We start from the raw sequence: 15,830 nt of genomic DNA on the forward strand, positions 1-15,830 counted from the left end.
ATCACAGGAGCCTCTTCGGTTTAGTTATCTCCAATAATATGCACCGGTGTTCATTTGTCTTTTAATTTCTATTCCAGTGCTGTAAAGTAAACCTAAATGACAAAAAAATCACCTGGTGAACACAATTTTCTGTCCTTATTGATGCATTTCTTAATGGCATATTGCACAGCCTGTTCTTTTCCGTAAAGGAATAGTCCAAAACCCATATGTGGTTATATTTGTTTTAAGAAACGCAAATAGATTAGCTCCAAAGGACAAAACTTGGATCCCGCGTGTCATAGTCATAGATACTTCTGACAATGGCAGAAATGTTATCATAAGTATACTTTAAAAGTATCATAAAAAGTAGTCTATACATCTGATATTCCAAGTCTTCTGAAGCTACTTAGTTTTGTCATGAAAAGACTGAAATTTAAGACCAAAATTATTCACTAAAAATCGTTACCTTCATCTGTAGCTCTCAAATCAAATGTGACCCTGGGCCACAAAAACAGTCATAAGGGTAAATTTTTTTAAATTAAGACTTATACATCAACAAGTTGATTAAATACGTTTTCCATTGATACATGGTTTGTTAGGATAGAACAATATTTGGCCAAAATACAACTTTTTGAAAATCTGGAACCTGAGAGTGCAAAAAAAATGAGAAGATCGCCTTTAAAGTTGTCCAAATGAAGTTCTTTGCAATGCATATTAGTAATAAAAAATTAAGTTTTGATATATTTACGGTTAGAAATTTACATAATATCTTCATGAAACACGATCTTTATTTAATATCCTAATGATTTTTGGCATAAAAAATTGAAAATTTTTACCCATACAATGTATTTTTGGCTATTGCAACAAATATACCTGTGCTACTTAAGACTGCATGGGTTTTTGGTCAAGGGTCACAAACATGGTGCTGGGAAAAAGGTTTGTCAGAAGATATAATCTAATAAAGCCAATGATGTTTGATGTGATGCTTCAAAAATGCCATATTTGAAGCTACATTAGAGCCCAAGATTTTCAATGCATATTGATGTAAATGATTGTCATTTTTATAACACTTGAAATATAATGTCATATTGACTATTTTCATAACTTGCATATTAATTTTGTTTTCTGTGGAAAAAGCAGACAGGTTTTAAGCAAAATGAGGTTAAGCAAATAATGACAGAATTTTCCATTAGTTTACATCATGATTTCATGCGGGGTCTTGAAGCCAGCGTCTGTTTTGCACTTGTTTGGATCCTCTGAAAGCATATAATGTCAAACTAAACAATGTGGCACATTATGGCATTATATTGTAAAGTTCACTTCTTGACTGTGTCAGTATTCACAGCACAACACTACAATACTAGTCGTGCCCCCTAAAGGGGCTTCACATTCGCAGTTAAAGGCGATTCCCAGCTTTTGAATATGAATTACTGCATAGCACAGCATGATCAGTGTGAAAATGTCCCACTGATATGTACCTGGCAGACATTTTCATCTGCTGAAATGAAGGACTGAAGCAACCAACAATTACTCATTGTGGAGGTGTGTGGCAACCTACCTCTTGAACAGCATCTAAATGAGCGTGTAAGGGCCGCCATTCATCTAAAATGACTTTCAAATTTGTTTTGTCAGATTGGTTGAGACTTGTCCAGGTCATGTAGTATTGCAAGCAAGGCTTGTTTCTGCAAGGGCCACTAAGATACATTCATAGAGACTAAAAAACTATATATGTATAGCCTTTATCTGAATAGTATAAATTAATTAGCCAAGAAAGTACATAATTGAATCCTATCCTAATTTAAGACTTTTTGTGCTACAACCTTGGGACTTTTTTCGTCTGTTCTGACTCTGATAGCTTTATTATATATTTTCTGTAGTCATACAGTAGCTGACAAGCAAAAATACCCCATTGCTCACAGATTCTAATTAAAATGTATGATTACAATCCCTCCTAGATCTATCAACTACCTAGAAAAAACTTAGCAACCAACTAGCCTATATTTTTAAACAATGTAAGGCCTAAATAACCTTAAGTGCTCAAACTTTACTTTGTAGCTCTACTTTAAAATTCTGGATGAGTATATAATTCTCTTTAAACAAAGTGCATGATCATGCATAACTTTAAGCTGCAGTATGATCAAAATTTAGCAAGTAAGCCAAGCTGTTTCAATGAACTTGGCAAGTTTTAGTAAATTACATTTGTGTGAAGTTTGAAGATACAGCATGCTGACCACAGCATCTTGTAAATCATTTAAAATATCATTTAAGTTTGATTTTTAAAATATGTCTTGTTAGTTTTACAAAAATAAACCGGTAGATACGCTGAGACGTAGTGACCAGCATACAGTACCACGGGGGAAAATATAATTATTTTGGCCTTGGTTAATTAAATTTTAACAGTTTGTATGCAAGAATAGTCAGTCTGAGACACTTTAGTTTGATTGAACTATCTCCGCTTTCAATCATAATAAAACCGGCTCATATTGCGATGCACGAAACGTCTGCCATCCATCAACAGATTGATGGTGAAGGGTGTTTTTAATTCCGATTTAGTTTTAAGTTCATCCGCAATGGTAAATGAAGAGAGTCAGATATTCTGAATCAGAGACAAAGCTAATCCCTTTAACCACACGGTGCATGTCAGTGTTTTTCCATCTCATCAGAAATGTCTCCCGCTGAAGTGACAAGGGAGGAGAGATTGAAATGTCATGCATGATTTATGGAACCTTTTCATGTAACACTGTTTATATGACAGTGCCGTCTTATCTGTGAATTCAGCTCGAATGATTTGCCTCCCGCTAAGAAGTAAACGAGTAGCGATGTAAACACACAATTCTGACAGGAAAATAAGACCTGTGGCCATCTACAAAACATACTCAAGCAAACACAAAAGTACTCTCATTGGCCATTTGCTGGCAAAGTTCTCATCCAAACAATAATGGCAACAACAAAATGCTGACTATAAGAAATCAATCAAAAGTTGCTAAACAATGCCATTACTAAAGAGAGAAGTTCCCTTCCAGAATTAAAATTTCCTGATAATTTACACACCCCCATGTCATCCAAGATGTTCATGTATTGTTCTTCAGTCGAAAAAAAAAAGGTTTTTGAGCAAAACATTCCAAGATTTTTCTCCATAAAATTGACTTCAATGGTGGCCAATGGGTTGAAGGTCCAACTGCAGTTTCAGTGCACCTTCAAAGTGCTCTACACAATCCCAGCCAAGGAATAAGGGTCTTATCTATGGAAACTATCGCTATTTTTTTTTTAAATGTATATATTTTAACCACAAATTCTCATCTTACACTAGCTCTGCAATGCACATTCGCGTCTTCACGCATTGTGTAATTATGTTGGAAAAGTTATGCGTGGTTAGTTAATCGTCCGTGTTCTTCAGTTCAAAAAGGTAGGGTAGGGCAAAAATCTCCATCTCATTTTCTCCTCTAACTTCAAAATTGTCCAACATTGTTGTTTTACCTTTTTTGTGAAGGGGGTTTGGCTTTCTTTGCACGTTTGCTTTGTAAAGACAGTAATGCAAGACGAGCATTTGTGGTTAAAAAGTATATAAAAATGAAGGAAAAAGACCAATTGTTTTGCAAGTCAAGACTCCTATTTCTCAGTTGGGATCGTGTAGAGCCCTTTGAAGCTGAATTGAAACTGCAACTTGGACCTTCAACCCATTGGCTCCCATTGAAGTCCACTACATGGAGAAAAATCCTGGAATGTTTTCCTCAAAAACCTTAATTTTGTTTCGACTGAAGAAAGACATGAACAACTTGAATGACATGGAGGTGAGTAAATTATCAGAAGATTTTCATACTGGAAGTGAACTTCTCCTTTAAAGGTAAACATCACCTTTACATTATTTGACTTATAAAGTCTAAGACTAAATAAAACATGTTGCTTCACATATAATTCAGTGACTTGCCTAAAAACACTGCCTTATTCTCTATAATTGTTTCTGCAGTATTGCAATGGTTCACATAAATTAAATTGTAAACTTGGAAACATATCTAATTTAGCTTGTGCTGTTTACATCCTTTGCCTGTACTTCATCAGAAATACACAAATCTACCGCACTGTTTAAAAAATGTGTAAATGTAATTGTGAATGTGTAAAAAAATGTGTAAATGTAAAAGTGTTATAATAAAAACCTGTTTATTTAATCATGTATATGTTTAATATATTAGCTTATTGTATTTCAAAAATTATGCTTTTAGTTGAAATAAGTACTTGAATGAATGAATACAACACAGTCTTAAGCAGATCTTGAGTCAAGCAGGGAATGCTGTAGGGGACTCCAAGAGCACATTTGAATGACATCTGCAAATCCCACCGCACACATGCATGGAAAATGAAGCTACATTGTTGGCTGCATACCCTCGCAAGGGAGAAAAAACAGAAACCATTTCATCACAAGAGATTTGTGTATTAAAATCAATATTTGCAAACAATTGAGTTCATTAATGAACTAAAGGTAAAGCCCTGTGTGTATTCTTAGCCATTAGTCAGGAATCAATAAATGTAATTTCAAAAGCGCACTGAAAATAATGAAAAGGGTCCTTAGCAGAATATTACTTTAATCATCTCAACATTTTTCAATTACTCAAAGGGAGCCTTGCTTGTCAGGGTGGGCGGACAATGATTAAAAATTCTATGAGAGACTTTTACAAGGGTAGTTTCATTTCAGGTGCGGTTTGCTCTTACTGACATTCAATCAATTTGCCTAAAACAACAAAATCTGAGCAAATGCGTTACATGCTTTAAATGGAATTTATATGAATACCCTCCATATACCTATTATAAGAGCCATTAAGATGAGACCTATTCTTGTGTTCTAGATGGTGAAAACAGAATAATTTCATTACCAATTTAGAATATTTTGTAGTTCACAATTCATTATATTTTGTACCATTTTGAGTAGTTATTCTACCACTTAGAATTCATTATTAGACTATAAATACAATCTATCGAAACACATGAATACATTCATAGATTTGCTTCACAATCAAGGATGTATTAGCGAAAGGGAAAATATCTCTTCTTTTGGGTCACAATGACTTAGCCAACTAGTTCTTAGAAGAAAGTACATCAAGAGCCCCCGAGGAGGCATTACCTCCAAGGATAATATGTCATCACGTCTCTAAATGAAGGCCATTCTAGGAGTAAATGGGGGGGTAATGAAATCATATCTCTTCTCAGGGAAATCACCAGCCAAATAGGATATGGGTGAGCTGAAATGTGGTTAGTAGATGGGCACAGATACACCAAAATCACACTGGATAATCTGGGCTGATAGCTCAAGCATATGAGTTTTAGAGTGGTCATTGCTAATATGCGATCCTGGACCACAAAACCAGTCATAAGGGTCCATTTTTTATATTGGAATTTCTACATCATCTGAAAGCAATCATGTGAATATATAAGCTTTCCATTGATGGATGGTTTGTTAAGATAGGACAATATCTGGCAGAGATACAACTATTTGAAAATCTGGAATCTGAGGATCAAAATATTGAGATAATCGCCTTTAAAGTTGTCCAAAAGTTCTATGCCATGCATATTAGTAATCAAAAATTAAGTTTTAAGAAATTAACGAGGAGATTTACAAAATATCTTCATGGAACATGATCTTCACTTAATATAATGATTTTTGGCTTTAATGATTGAAAAGCCAAATTTAATGATTTTTGGCTAGTACTACAAATATACCCGTACTACTTAAGACTGGTTTTGTGGTCCAGGGTCACATATGTATAAAGAGATGGGTTACATCGTAACAATTATAGCAAATTAAAAACTAATGCATTTAATGCACTATTTGATACTAATTTAAAAAAATAGCAAAGACAACGTTGATACTTAAAAGTAACAACTGTGAACACCACTGAGTAATAAAATTTAAATTAGCTACATAGCCTAGTGACATTAGAAATCCTAACAAAAAAGACTGTAATTCTGAAGAGGAAAAGGCACACACATCCAGTGAGGAGGAACTAAAGTTATCCCACCTTTCCATCATATTGATTCCCACTACGGTGCATTGAGTTCCACTCGCCACAGGAGTTCTAAAGCAATGGCACAGAACAGACAGAGAAGGTCAACCTTTGATTTCTCACCATGGTTTCAAAGAATCTTCCACATAAAGAAACACTTTCCTTTTCTTTCTCTTAATCAACTGGGGACAAGCTGTTTCTAATTAGTGAGATGTGCAGAGGATACATCTCTTCCCTTTCCAACCTTTACCGAGATTTCAATTGCCCACAAACACGCCATTTTCTAATTATGGGTGGCAAGATGCTAAAAAGCCAAACAAAATCACTCTTGAAATGTTTCTGCTTTCATCTATCATGCCACACAGCAGTACACATATTATTGTCATCATTTTCCATAATGAGACACAATTAATCATCAAAGCTGTGGCAAAGATGAATGAATTTGTTTAATCTTGTAGGAATATATACGTTCGTGGCCAATATAATGACTTACCGTGGGCCTCAGACATAAAAGATGGGAAATAAATAAAATAAGGCCAGACATGAGACACTTTTTAATCCACAGATATCTGCAGAAACAGCTATGCATGAAAAAAAAGAAAACAACTTTGTCCTGTGAAAGTTATCTTTGTTGTCTTTTATGAGATTTGCCAGCAATTATTGCTGCATCATGCTGTATGATGCATCTGCTAAATGAATTTCGACCTGCTGCCATCTTGCATACACTTTGCCAGCTTAAAACTAATTTACTTAAAATAAAAAGGTCAAGTGCATCGATTTACTAAGGTTGCATGAGCATACGCAAATTAACTTTAGTATTAAACCACAGTTCTAATCACCCTATCTTTACAGAATCATCTACTTCTGTGTCTAAATACCAAGGTTCAATGCTAACACAATTTCATCTCAATTTTCACAGTACTTCTCATTGCACTGAATTTAAACATTAATGAAAGGTTCCAGTCTAATTCAGAATAATTGAAATGTATATGTGGACATATTTCACTGCTCTGGGATATTAAGACAGATCTGAGAGTCCTGTGTTTGAGGGTAAGGTCAGTGCATGGAGTAATAACTTTAACTGCATACTGATGGCCCTTGACTGTGTTCATATACAGTGCTTTGCGAAAGTATTCATACCCCTTCATTTTTCACATTTTGTTCCGTTGCTGCCTTATGTTAAACTGCTTTAAATTGCTTTTTTTTCACGTCAGTCTACATTAAATACACCATAATGGCATAGCAAAAAAGCAGGTTTTTAACATCTATGCAAATTGTTTAAAAATAAAAAACTTAAAAGATTCCATAGCATAAGTATTCATACTATATCTGGGACAGTTGAAATTTAGCTCAGGAGCATTCATATTGCTTGTAGATGTTACTACACTCCGAGTGAAGTTAACCTGTGGCAATTTCAATTGAATGGGTATGATTTGGAAAGGCACACGTCTTAATAAAAGGTTTAACAGCTGACAATGCATATCAGACCAAAAACCAAGCCCTGAGGTGAAAAAAAATCTTGTAGAGCTCAGAGACAGGATTGCATCAAGCCACATATCTGGGAAAGTGTTCAGAAAAAAATTCTGCTGCACTGAAGGTTCACAGAAGCGTGTAGTCTCCTTTACCCTTAATGGAAAAGATTTGAAACAACCAAGACTCTTACTAGAGTTGGCCTCCTGGCCAAAAAAAAAGTGGTGACTAAAAACCTGATTGTCACTCTAGTTGAGCTCCATGATCATATATGTAGATGGAAAGAACAAACATCACTGCAACATTTCACCGATCTGGGCTTTATGGTGGGGTGGCAAGAATTCCTCTCCTCAGTGAAGACACATGAAAACACACTTGAAATTTGCAACAACAAAAAAAAGCACCTAAAGGATTCTCGGACTGTGAGCCTCATGCCTTAGCCTTATGTTTTTCAGTGGCAGGGACTGTCAGAGTAGAAGAAAAGCTCAATACAACAAAATATTGAGATAGCCTTAATGAGAACCCAATCCAGAGCATTCAGAACCTCAAACTGGGCAAAAAGTTCACTTTCTAATAGGGCAATGAACCTAAGCACACAGCAAGAGTGGCTTATAGACAACTTTGTGAATGTCCTTGAGTGGCCCAGCCAGAGCCTGGGCTTGAACCCAATCAAACATTTCTGGAGAAACCTTAAACCATCTGCCAGACCCCATCCAAGCTGACAGAGTTTTAGAGGTGAAGAGGTGAGGTGAAGAAAGGAAGATAATTGCCAAATATTAATGTGCAAATCTTATTGCATCATTCCCAAAAAGACTTGAGGCTATAAAGGTGGTTTGGCGGTAAAGTACTGAGTTAAGGGTATGAATACTTATGCAATGTACTTATTTCAGTTTTTTTATTTTTAGTACATTTATGAAGTTTATGTTTTTGTTTTGTCATTATAGTGCATGGAATGTAGATTGATGTGGAAAAAAGTAATTAAAAAAAGTTTAACATAAGGCCGCAACATAACAAAACGTGAAAAAAATGAATTGTGATTCTATACATATACAATACAAAGAACTTTACTAAGATTTCCTAGAGAAGTGTAAAACCATGTCAATGGAAAACAATTATTAGTTCTGCAATTTCTTTCGACAGTGTGGAAATTACAAATTTAACCTTTAAGGAGGCGTTTTTAATAGGTTTGTTTCTCTCTAAGAGAAAAAAAAATCCTATTTCTGAATAATATTATTTTTCCTTCATAAAATCTTCAGCTCTAAGTTTAGACTGTGGATAATAATTGCGTTAATAGCATCAGAGAAGCGGTCAACACGGTAATTGAGTTTAAGAGGTTAAAATTCATCAAATAACAAACTGAAAAATTAAAACTGACTGTCGTTTCCCTTTGGCAGTTATTTTCAGCTTTTTATCTGCGTCTTTACCTCTGAGAACAGGAGTGTTATTTTTCTAGTCTTGGCATTAATTTATTAAATAGTGGAGAGATAACTGCAACTGATAAATCCAAATAATTAACTCATATCATGTTGAATCAGTCATTGCTAAAAGCAGCTTTCATGTCACCATTTAGTTTCAATGATGGAATGTTGTTGATGGAAAGAAGCTGATGTAAAAGTTGAAGCTAAAAATGAAATCATACTGCTCTAAAATCTAGCTGGTTGTAAACAGTCGCCCAAGCTTCAAAAGCCATTGTGCTAATCTCTCATGCACATAATACATTTATTTAATAATTGAATCATTTGCCCCAGGACCAGGTTTTGTTGTGGCAAACACAGAATTAGATTAACCACAGTAAGAAGTGTATCTGAATGCCCCTTGAAGACTGGCCAAATATTATTAACGTGATAATAAGCGTAGCGAGAACAATACAATTATTAGAGATAACATCAGCGCAGACTGCGATTCTGGAGTGTGAAGGACTAGCGGACTCAGTCATGAGATACGCCTTTAAGTGCCTCTCTGGATTACATTAACCTCCATTAGAGTAAGTACGCTGCTATGAATATGAAATGGAAAAATATGAATATGCATATGAATATGAATATGCAAATGGACCTGCAGATAAATTTAGGGACTGGATTTTCTGTGGATGCAATTTTAGTGTTTATGACTAAAGCCTGACGCATATTTCAAGCACACATAATTGCTTTGCGACTATGCAAACACATTTGCGATGGAGTTACTTAAAATGTCTGTGAAATCAAAATTGATGTTGTTATTTCTGTCAGCTAGATATAAACATATCAACTTCAACTAACTTCCCCAGCAAGATTTTTTTCCAACTTCGCTTTGCCATGTCAGTAACTGACCAGCAAAATAAAAAAAACTGGCTGCAGAAGGAAACTGTTTACGTTAATGTCCGTTATATTGGCCCTTGCAGCAACGCTGAGAACGTTGTACGCATTTGGGTAGCGTTATAAATTCCAGTCTGACAGTTCAGAACGCAACAACGCATGAAATGGAGCTGACGAGATACGATTGCGTTCACAGGCTTGCATTGAGTATGTTTTGGGCCTTAGGCCAAAGCACTGCTCTTTAACCACCTTCAGTCTATAGTCTCCCTCCTTCACTTGAGCGAACCTCAGTATTTCGTTCTCCTCCATGGGGGCTTGTGCATAAAGTTTAATGGAGGATAAAAAGAGAGCACGATAAAGAGGATTTATCCAGTAGGGTCCTTATAAATAAGGCCTCTAATGATGTTCCTGTCATTATTTATGTGTGACAGGTTTCAGACAGGAACCTCGAGGGACAGCCGAGACCTTGTCTTGTCGCGGGCTCACGGTGCCCACAGAGGGGGACTGATTGATCAGGTTCCAGAGCGCGGTCTGTCTGAGATTGAGACGTGATAGTTGGGGCTGCTGATTGATGTGTGTGAGAGAAAGAATTCATCAAGACAAGAGGCTGAACAGACAAACCAAGGGTGCTGTGTGTAGTGTGTAGATATGAAACTTACATTTTAAATAAACACTCACAGCACTGCTCCAAGGATTTACATATTTAACCTACAACAACATATCAAATTTGACTATAAATTAAAGTGAGACACGGCAGGTGAATAGGGTAATAAAATTAACTAATAGTTATCACCTTACTTACCCAGTTGATTGATTACATTGCAAACATTTTTTGTATTACAAGTTTTCTAAAATGTTAGGTTCAAATATGCAAATGAGGCATTATATAATAAAATATGCCCTAATTTGCATACATTTCTGGTACAAAAATCTAAACACTGGATGAAATTAGATTCAAAATTTTTGTTTATTTTTTTTTGACATATTAGAGTCAAATGTTTTTACAGCTGGAATCATTTTGTCACACCAAAATTCAGAAAAAAAAACTTAGAACAGACATAAAACACTATATTTTTCACAATTTTGGGGTGAATGAAATGTATAAAATCAAGCAAAGTATATATGAACAAATCCCTCAGTAAAAACCTATAGACAGGAATAAAAAGGTGTGTAAGTGCTACTGAAATTGAGATTTATGGCTCAGTGTAGAAGAAAAAACTCATTTTGAGAAAATGGCCTTTAAAAATATGTATTGTAATTAAAATCTATTGACAAATAGATAAAGTCCTATAAAAGAAACACTTAACACTGTATTTTAGATATTTTCTTTTCACTTTACGAAAAACCAAAAAGCCCATCTCAAACTTGACAGATGCATAAAAAAGTGCAGTGTCTCCCCTTAAAAAAAACATTCACTCAAAAGGGAAAATTCTTTCATTTACTCACCTTCATGTTGTCCAAAACCCTGTATGACTTTCTTCAGTGGAACACAAAAGGAGAAATGTCAAACTATGGAAATAAGAGATTTTGTTACACAAATGTGACCCTGGACCACAAAACCAGTCATAAATTTTTTTAAATTAAGATTTGTACATCATCCTACAGCTGAATATGCTTACCATTGATGTATGGTTTGTTAGGATAGGACAATATTTGGCAGAGTTACAACTATTTGAAAATCTTTACTTAATATCCTAATGATTTTTGGCATAAAATAAAATTTGATAATTCTGACCTGTATGTATCTTTGGTTATTGCTACAAATATACCTGTGCTACTTAAGACTGGTTTTGTGGTCCAGGGTCACAAATATACAAAATACAAAACACTGCAATAACTCAGAAAATGTGTATGCTTGCGAAGCACAATACTTTTTTCTTTCTCTGCCTTTTTTATTGTTGTAAATAAGCTAAAAATGTGTGTTATTACTTTCAGAGATCCATTCAGTGGTAGAAAAAATGATTAAATCACACAATGGAGCAGGGTACAGAACATTCTATGCTATTCAGCCCATAGATTATAGGTAATAAAAGATGGTGAAAGACTGAGAGAATTTATTATAACCTGAATTGAAACAAAACGGTGCCAATTTCACCTCAAGGTAAAGTAGCAGACTTGATAATAATATAATACTTATAATAATACTTAAAAATAATAATACTTCTAAATACTCAAAATAATTTATGTCAGTAATTTTTCAGTCACAATCTGTCATAGTTTCCTGTATACAAGCCAAACTGCCGTTTTACACCTGCAGCTGAGATAACTAAACGTCAACTGCATTAAGGACGTCGTAAATAAAATACAAACGATATAATATCCATATTAACTTTGGTTTTGTGTTATGTATAGCCTCATTAAGCAGGTGTTTCCACATTTAACTCTTCAACCGGTTTTAACGCGTCCACATGGGTGAAGTTTAGCGCGAAAAAGTGGCGCCATCACTGCACTTCCGACGGGAACGCGCCTAGGCGCTGCACAACGTCGTTTTGTGTAGTCGTGCACATAACTCAACTTCAGATATAAATACCAATATTCGCTCCTGCAAGAGACCGCAAATGTTTTCTTTGACCGTCTTCTGAGAATAAAGACAAGAATAACTGGAATAAAGGGCAAAAATGTTTTATTAATTATTTGGGCGATTCTACAGAATTGGAAAGAGTTGAAAACGATTTTTCCAAAAAAATGTGTATGTTTGCAAATTGTATAATATCCTAGGTACACATTTCTTGTAACTGTGCAGTTAATTCTCATTTTGTATTTTCTGAAAGTTTTGGAATATTTGTCCTCTCCCCAAATTTGTCACTACCGAAACACAGTAATAATAATTTTATTAGAAGGGTTATATTGACCTTTTAAGATTTTGCTTACATCTAAATTGTAAATATATATTTTTGCTATTTTATTAAAAAAGTTCTAGAGGTAAATCCATAACAATTACATTTTTTTAACAATATTTCAAGTGTAATTTATGAGATTTATTGTAGTTTGAATTCAATTATTCTTTGTAAAAGCTAAAAAGTTGATCATACTGATTTTAAAGTTAAGGATTCATAGTTTCAATACACAAATGTATCATAAAATCTTTGTTGATAATTCAGTATACTTTATTTTTGACAAAACATCCCATGTTCGGTAGTGACAGCGCATTTTCATTAGTGACGGTAATGCTTTGGTAGCAACCACATCACATTTCAGAATTTTAACTCACATACTAAAACTAAATTGCATATCTGTACTAAAATTTGGTTTATCTTCTCCAAATATGAGGATTATGTGTTCCCTTTTGTCACTACTGAAACTCCACCAAATGTTTCGGTAGTGACTGTTTCGGTAGTGACAATTTTAGATACTTTTGAACCTAGCTCACATTTACCTCAGTGTGTTTTTGGGTTGTGGGACAGTGGTTTGCACCAATTCTGTAGAATGGCATATATATATATATATATATATATATATATATATATATATATATATTAGGGCTGGGACACGATTAATCGCGATTAATCGCATCCAAAATAAAAGTTTATGTTAACATACTAAATGTGTGTTTACTGTGTATATTTATTATGTATATATAAATACACACACATACATGTAAAGCCTTTAAAAAATACTTATATGTGTGGATAGTTATATTTGTATTTAATTTAGATTATATATAGAATTATAAATATTTTATTTATTTTAATTAAATTTTTATTTTCAGTTTTCTTTAATATACATGTTTGTGTGTGTATTTATACATACATTATATATACACACAGTACACACACATACAGTATGCAATCATAAACTTTTATTTTGGATGCGATTAATCGTTTCCCAGCCCTAATATATATATATATATATATATATATTTTTTTTTTTTTTTTTGTGAATTTTGTGTCATTTTGCTTATAGAAAAAATGTAACACTTATTACATCAATACACTATCTTTCAATAATTTGAGCATTTTTTATGTAGAAATACTGCTACTTTCAAAGGCTTTCCAAGCCCTACATTTTAGTCAAGTACTTCAAGCACTTTCAGCACCTTGTACAAACCCTGTTAGAACGATCACTACTGTATGTAACACTGGCAACCTGACGATCTTGAGAAGTCTAAGAGGTAGAATAGGCACAAAAGGTTCTTCATAGAGAACCTTTAACATCCATAGAACCTTTCCATTTCATCATTGCACAAAATGTTGTTTCTAGTTGAAAGAGGTTAAAATTCCTTTAAGAATTTTGCTGAAAGCAAACTCAGAATGGTTCTTCTGTGGCACTGCTGTGAAAACCCCCTTTTGGACCCTTTATTTTTAAGAGTACTGAAACATGAAAACATGTACAGATGTGCTTTTCGGACTCCCAATACACATCAGCTGATGAACGCTGATCCCATTCATTACAGAAAAACTGTATTGTTACATTAACGCTTGTCATGTCAAAAGGAACGGCTCAACAGAGCGCAACATGTTGCAATTTTCTAACTTTTCGAGAAAGCATGAAAAAAAAAAAACACAAAGCAAAATGGCCATGTCAACAGACAATACTGGAAAAGCCTTTTCAGCAAAAAATGTTCCCACTATTTCTGGGCGTTCAGTTTTGCTGAAAAATGTGGCACTCTTGGCTCACAGCGAGTTTCTGGATGACACATTAACACCTGGCGGTAACGGCAGCTAAAGCGAGCGCATGACATTGATTATAACCCTGCTGACTCTGACACTCACATCAACTGTCCAATCACAACCAGACATGAGCTGTGTGCTGTAAGCAGCACGCTTGACTGAAATAAGACAAGAACACAATGTACGTGCAAGCAGATAGAAAACACTGATTCATGCAATAAAGAGGACATTAGAGGAAAATTAGACACTCATATATGGTATTCTGTAAGAATAATTTGTTCTTACCCCTTTTCCACCAACAAGGCAAAGGTGATGGTGCTGCAGCAGCCAGTACTCATTATATTCTGTGCATTTACATTTAAAATAATAATAAAAAAAAGAAATTCTAAGAAAAAAAACTTTAATATCAGTGCCCAGAAATCTAATAGCCATAATAGCCATTTTCTAATGAAAATATCCTATAAGAATCAGAAGTCATTTACACCGGAAGCAGTGTTGTTTTTGACAACCATCTTAGATTTAGTCTTAGTCTTTTGGACTAAAATGCTTATTAGTTTTAGTCAAATTTTAGTCACTTCTAAATGTGATAGTTTTAGTCCAATTTTAGTCGACGAAAAGTCAAAAAGGTTTTAGTCTAGTTTTAGTCAAAAAAAAGGGGAAAAAGACTTTTAACAAATTAATGTAGGTCAGTAAGTATTTTGCTGTTTGGTAGTGTCATTTATAAGTTGTGAATATAGCAGATCTATAGTTCAACACAATGTGAGCTTCCGGATCGACTATTTTCACCAATAATTACAATAATGAAGGAATGGTTTTAGACATAAAAGACATATATTTGAAATACACCCATAGGTCCTCTCACCGTTTGCGACCACCCTGTGTGCAAACTGCCGCCATCATGGTTAATCGTCTGTCTGTCTGAGTGACAACAATGTGACGTGTTGAGCGTAACCAAACAAGATAGAATGCTAAAACGGCTTGCCATAGTATGGCAAAGAGTATTTAATGCTAAAACGGCTTGCCATAGCGGCAGATACTTTTTCGGTTTTAATTGGCATGCACAATAAGCAGAAATGTTATGCATTTTAAACGTCTGACGGACCACCCACTAACATTTTCGTCTATTCTCGTCTCGTCAACGAAAACACACACGTCTCGTCATATTTTAGTCATCAACGAGCCATTTTTATCTCATCGTCTCATTATTGTCATGAAAAAAAGTGGCGTCAACGAAATGATTTCGTCATCGTCATCGTTGACGAAAACAACACTGACCGGAAGCAGCTAATGTAATCACTTAGGTGATTAACACTATTTTACCATGATGCACTATGTTTGTTTGTAGGCAGCTCATAAAGTATCAGCCAGTTAAATCATTGTTTGCCTCTTAAGGCAAGACTGATACACAGCTAGCTGAGTACCACCAACAACATTGTTTCGAAAAGGAATATCTGCAGCTAGAAGCAGTTTCGAGCTTTTAC

At 34.6% G+C, this 15,830-nt stretch overlaps 1 protein-coding gene across 1 annotated transcript in view; it reads right to left on the reverse strand.

Annotated features, from left to right (window-relative positions):
* The window catches only part of diaph3 (diaphanous-related formin 3), a 491,335-nt gene that overhangs the window by 162,254 nt on the left and 313,251 nt on the right, over nt 1-15,830 (reverse strand). The window lies entirely within an intron of this gene.

This window comes from Garra rufa, chromosome 20 (genome assembly GCF_049309525.1).
Source record: "Garra rufa chromosome 20, GarRuf1.0, whole genome shotgun sequence".
Classification (NCBI taxonomy): domain Eukaryota; kingdom Metazoa; phylum Chordata; class Actinopteri; order Cypriniformes; family Cyprinidae; genus Garra; species Garra rufa.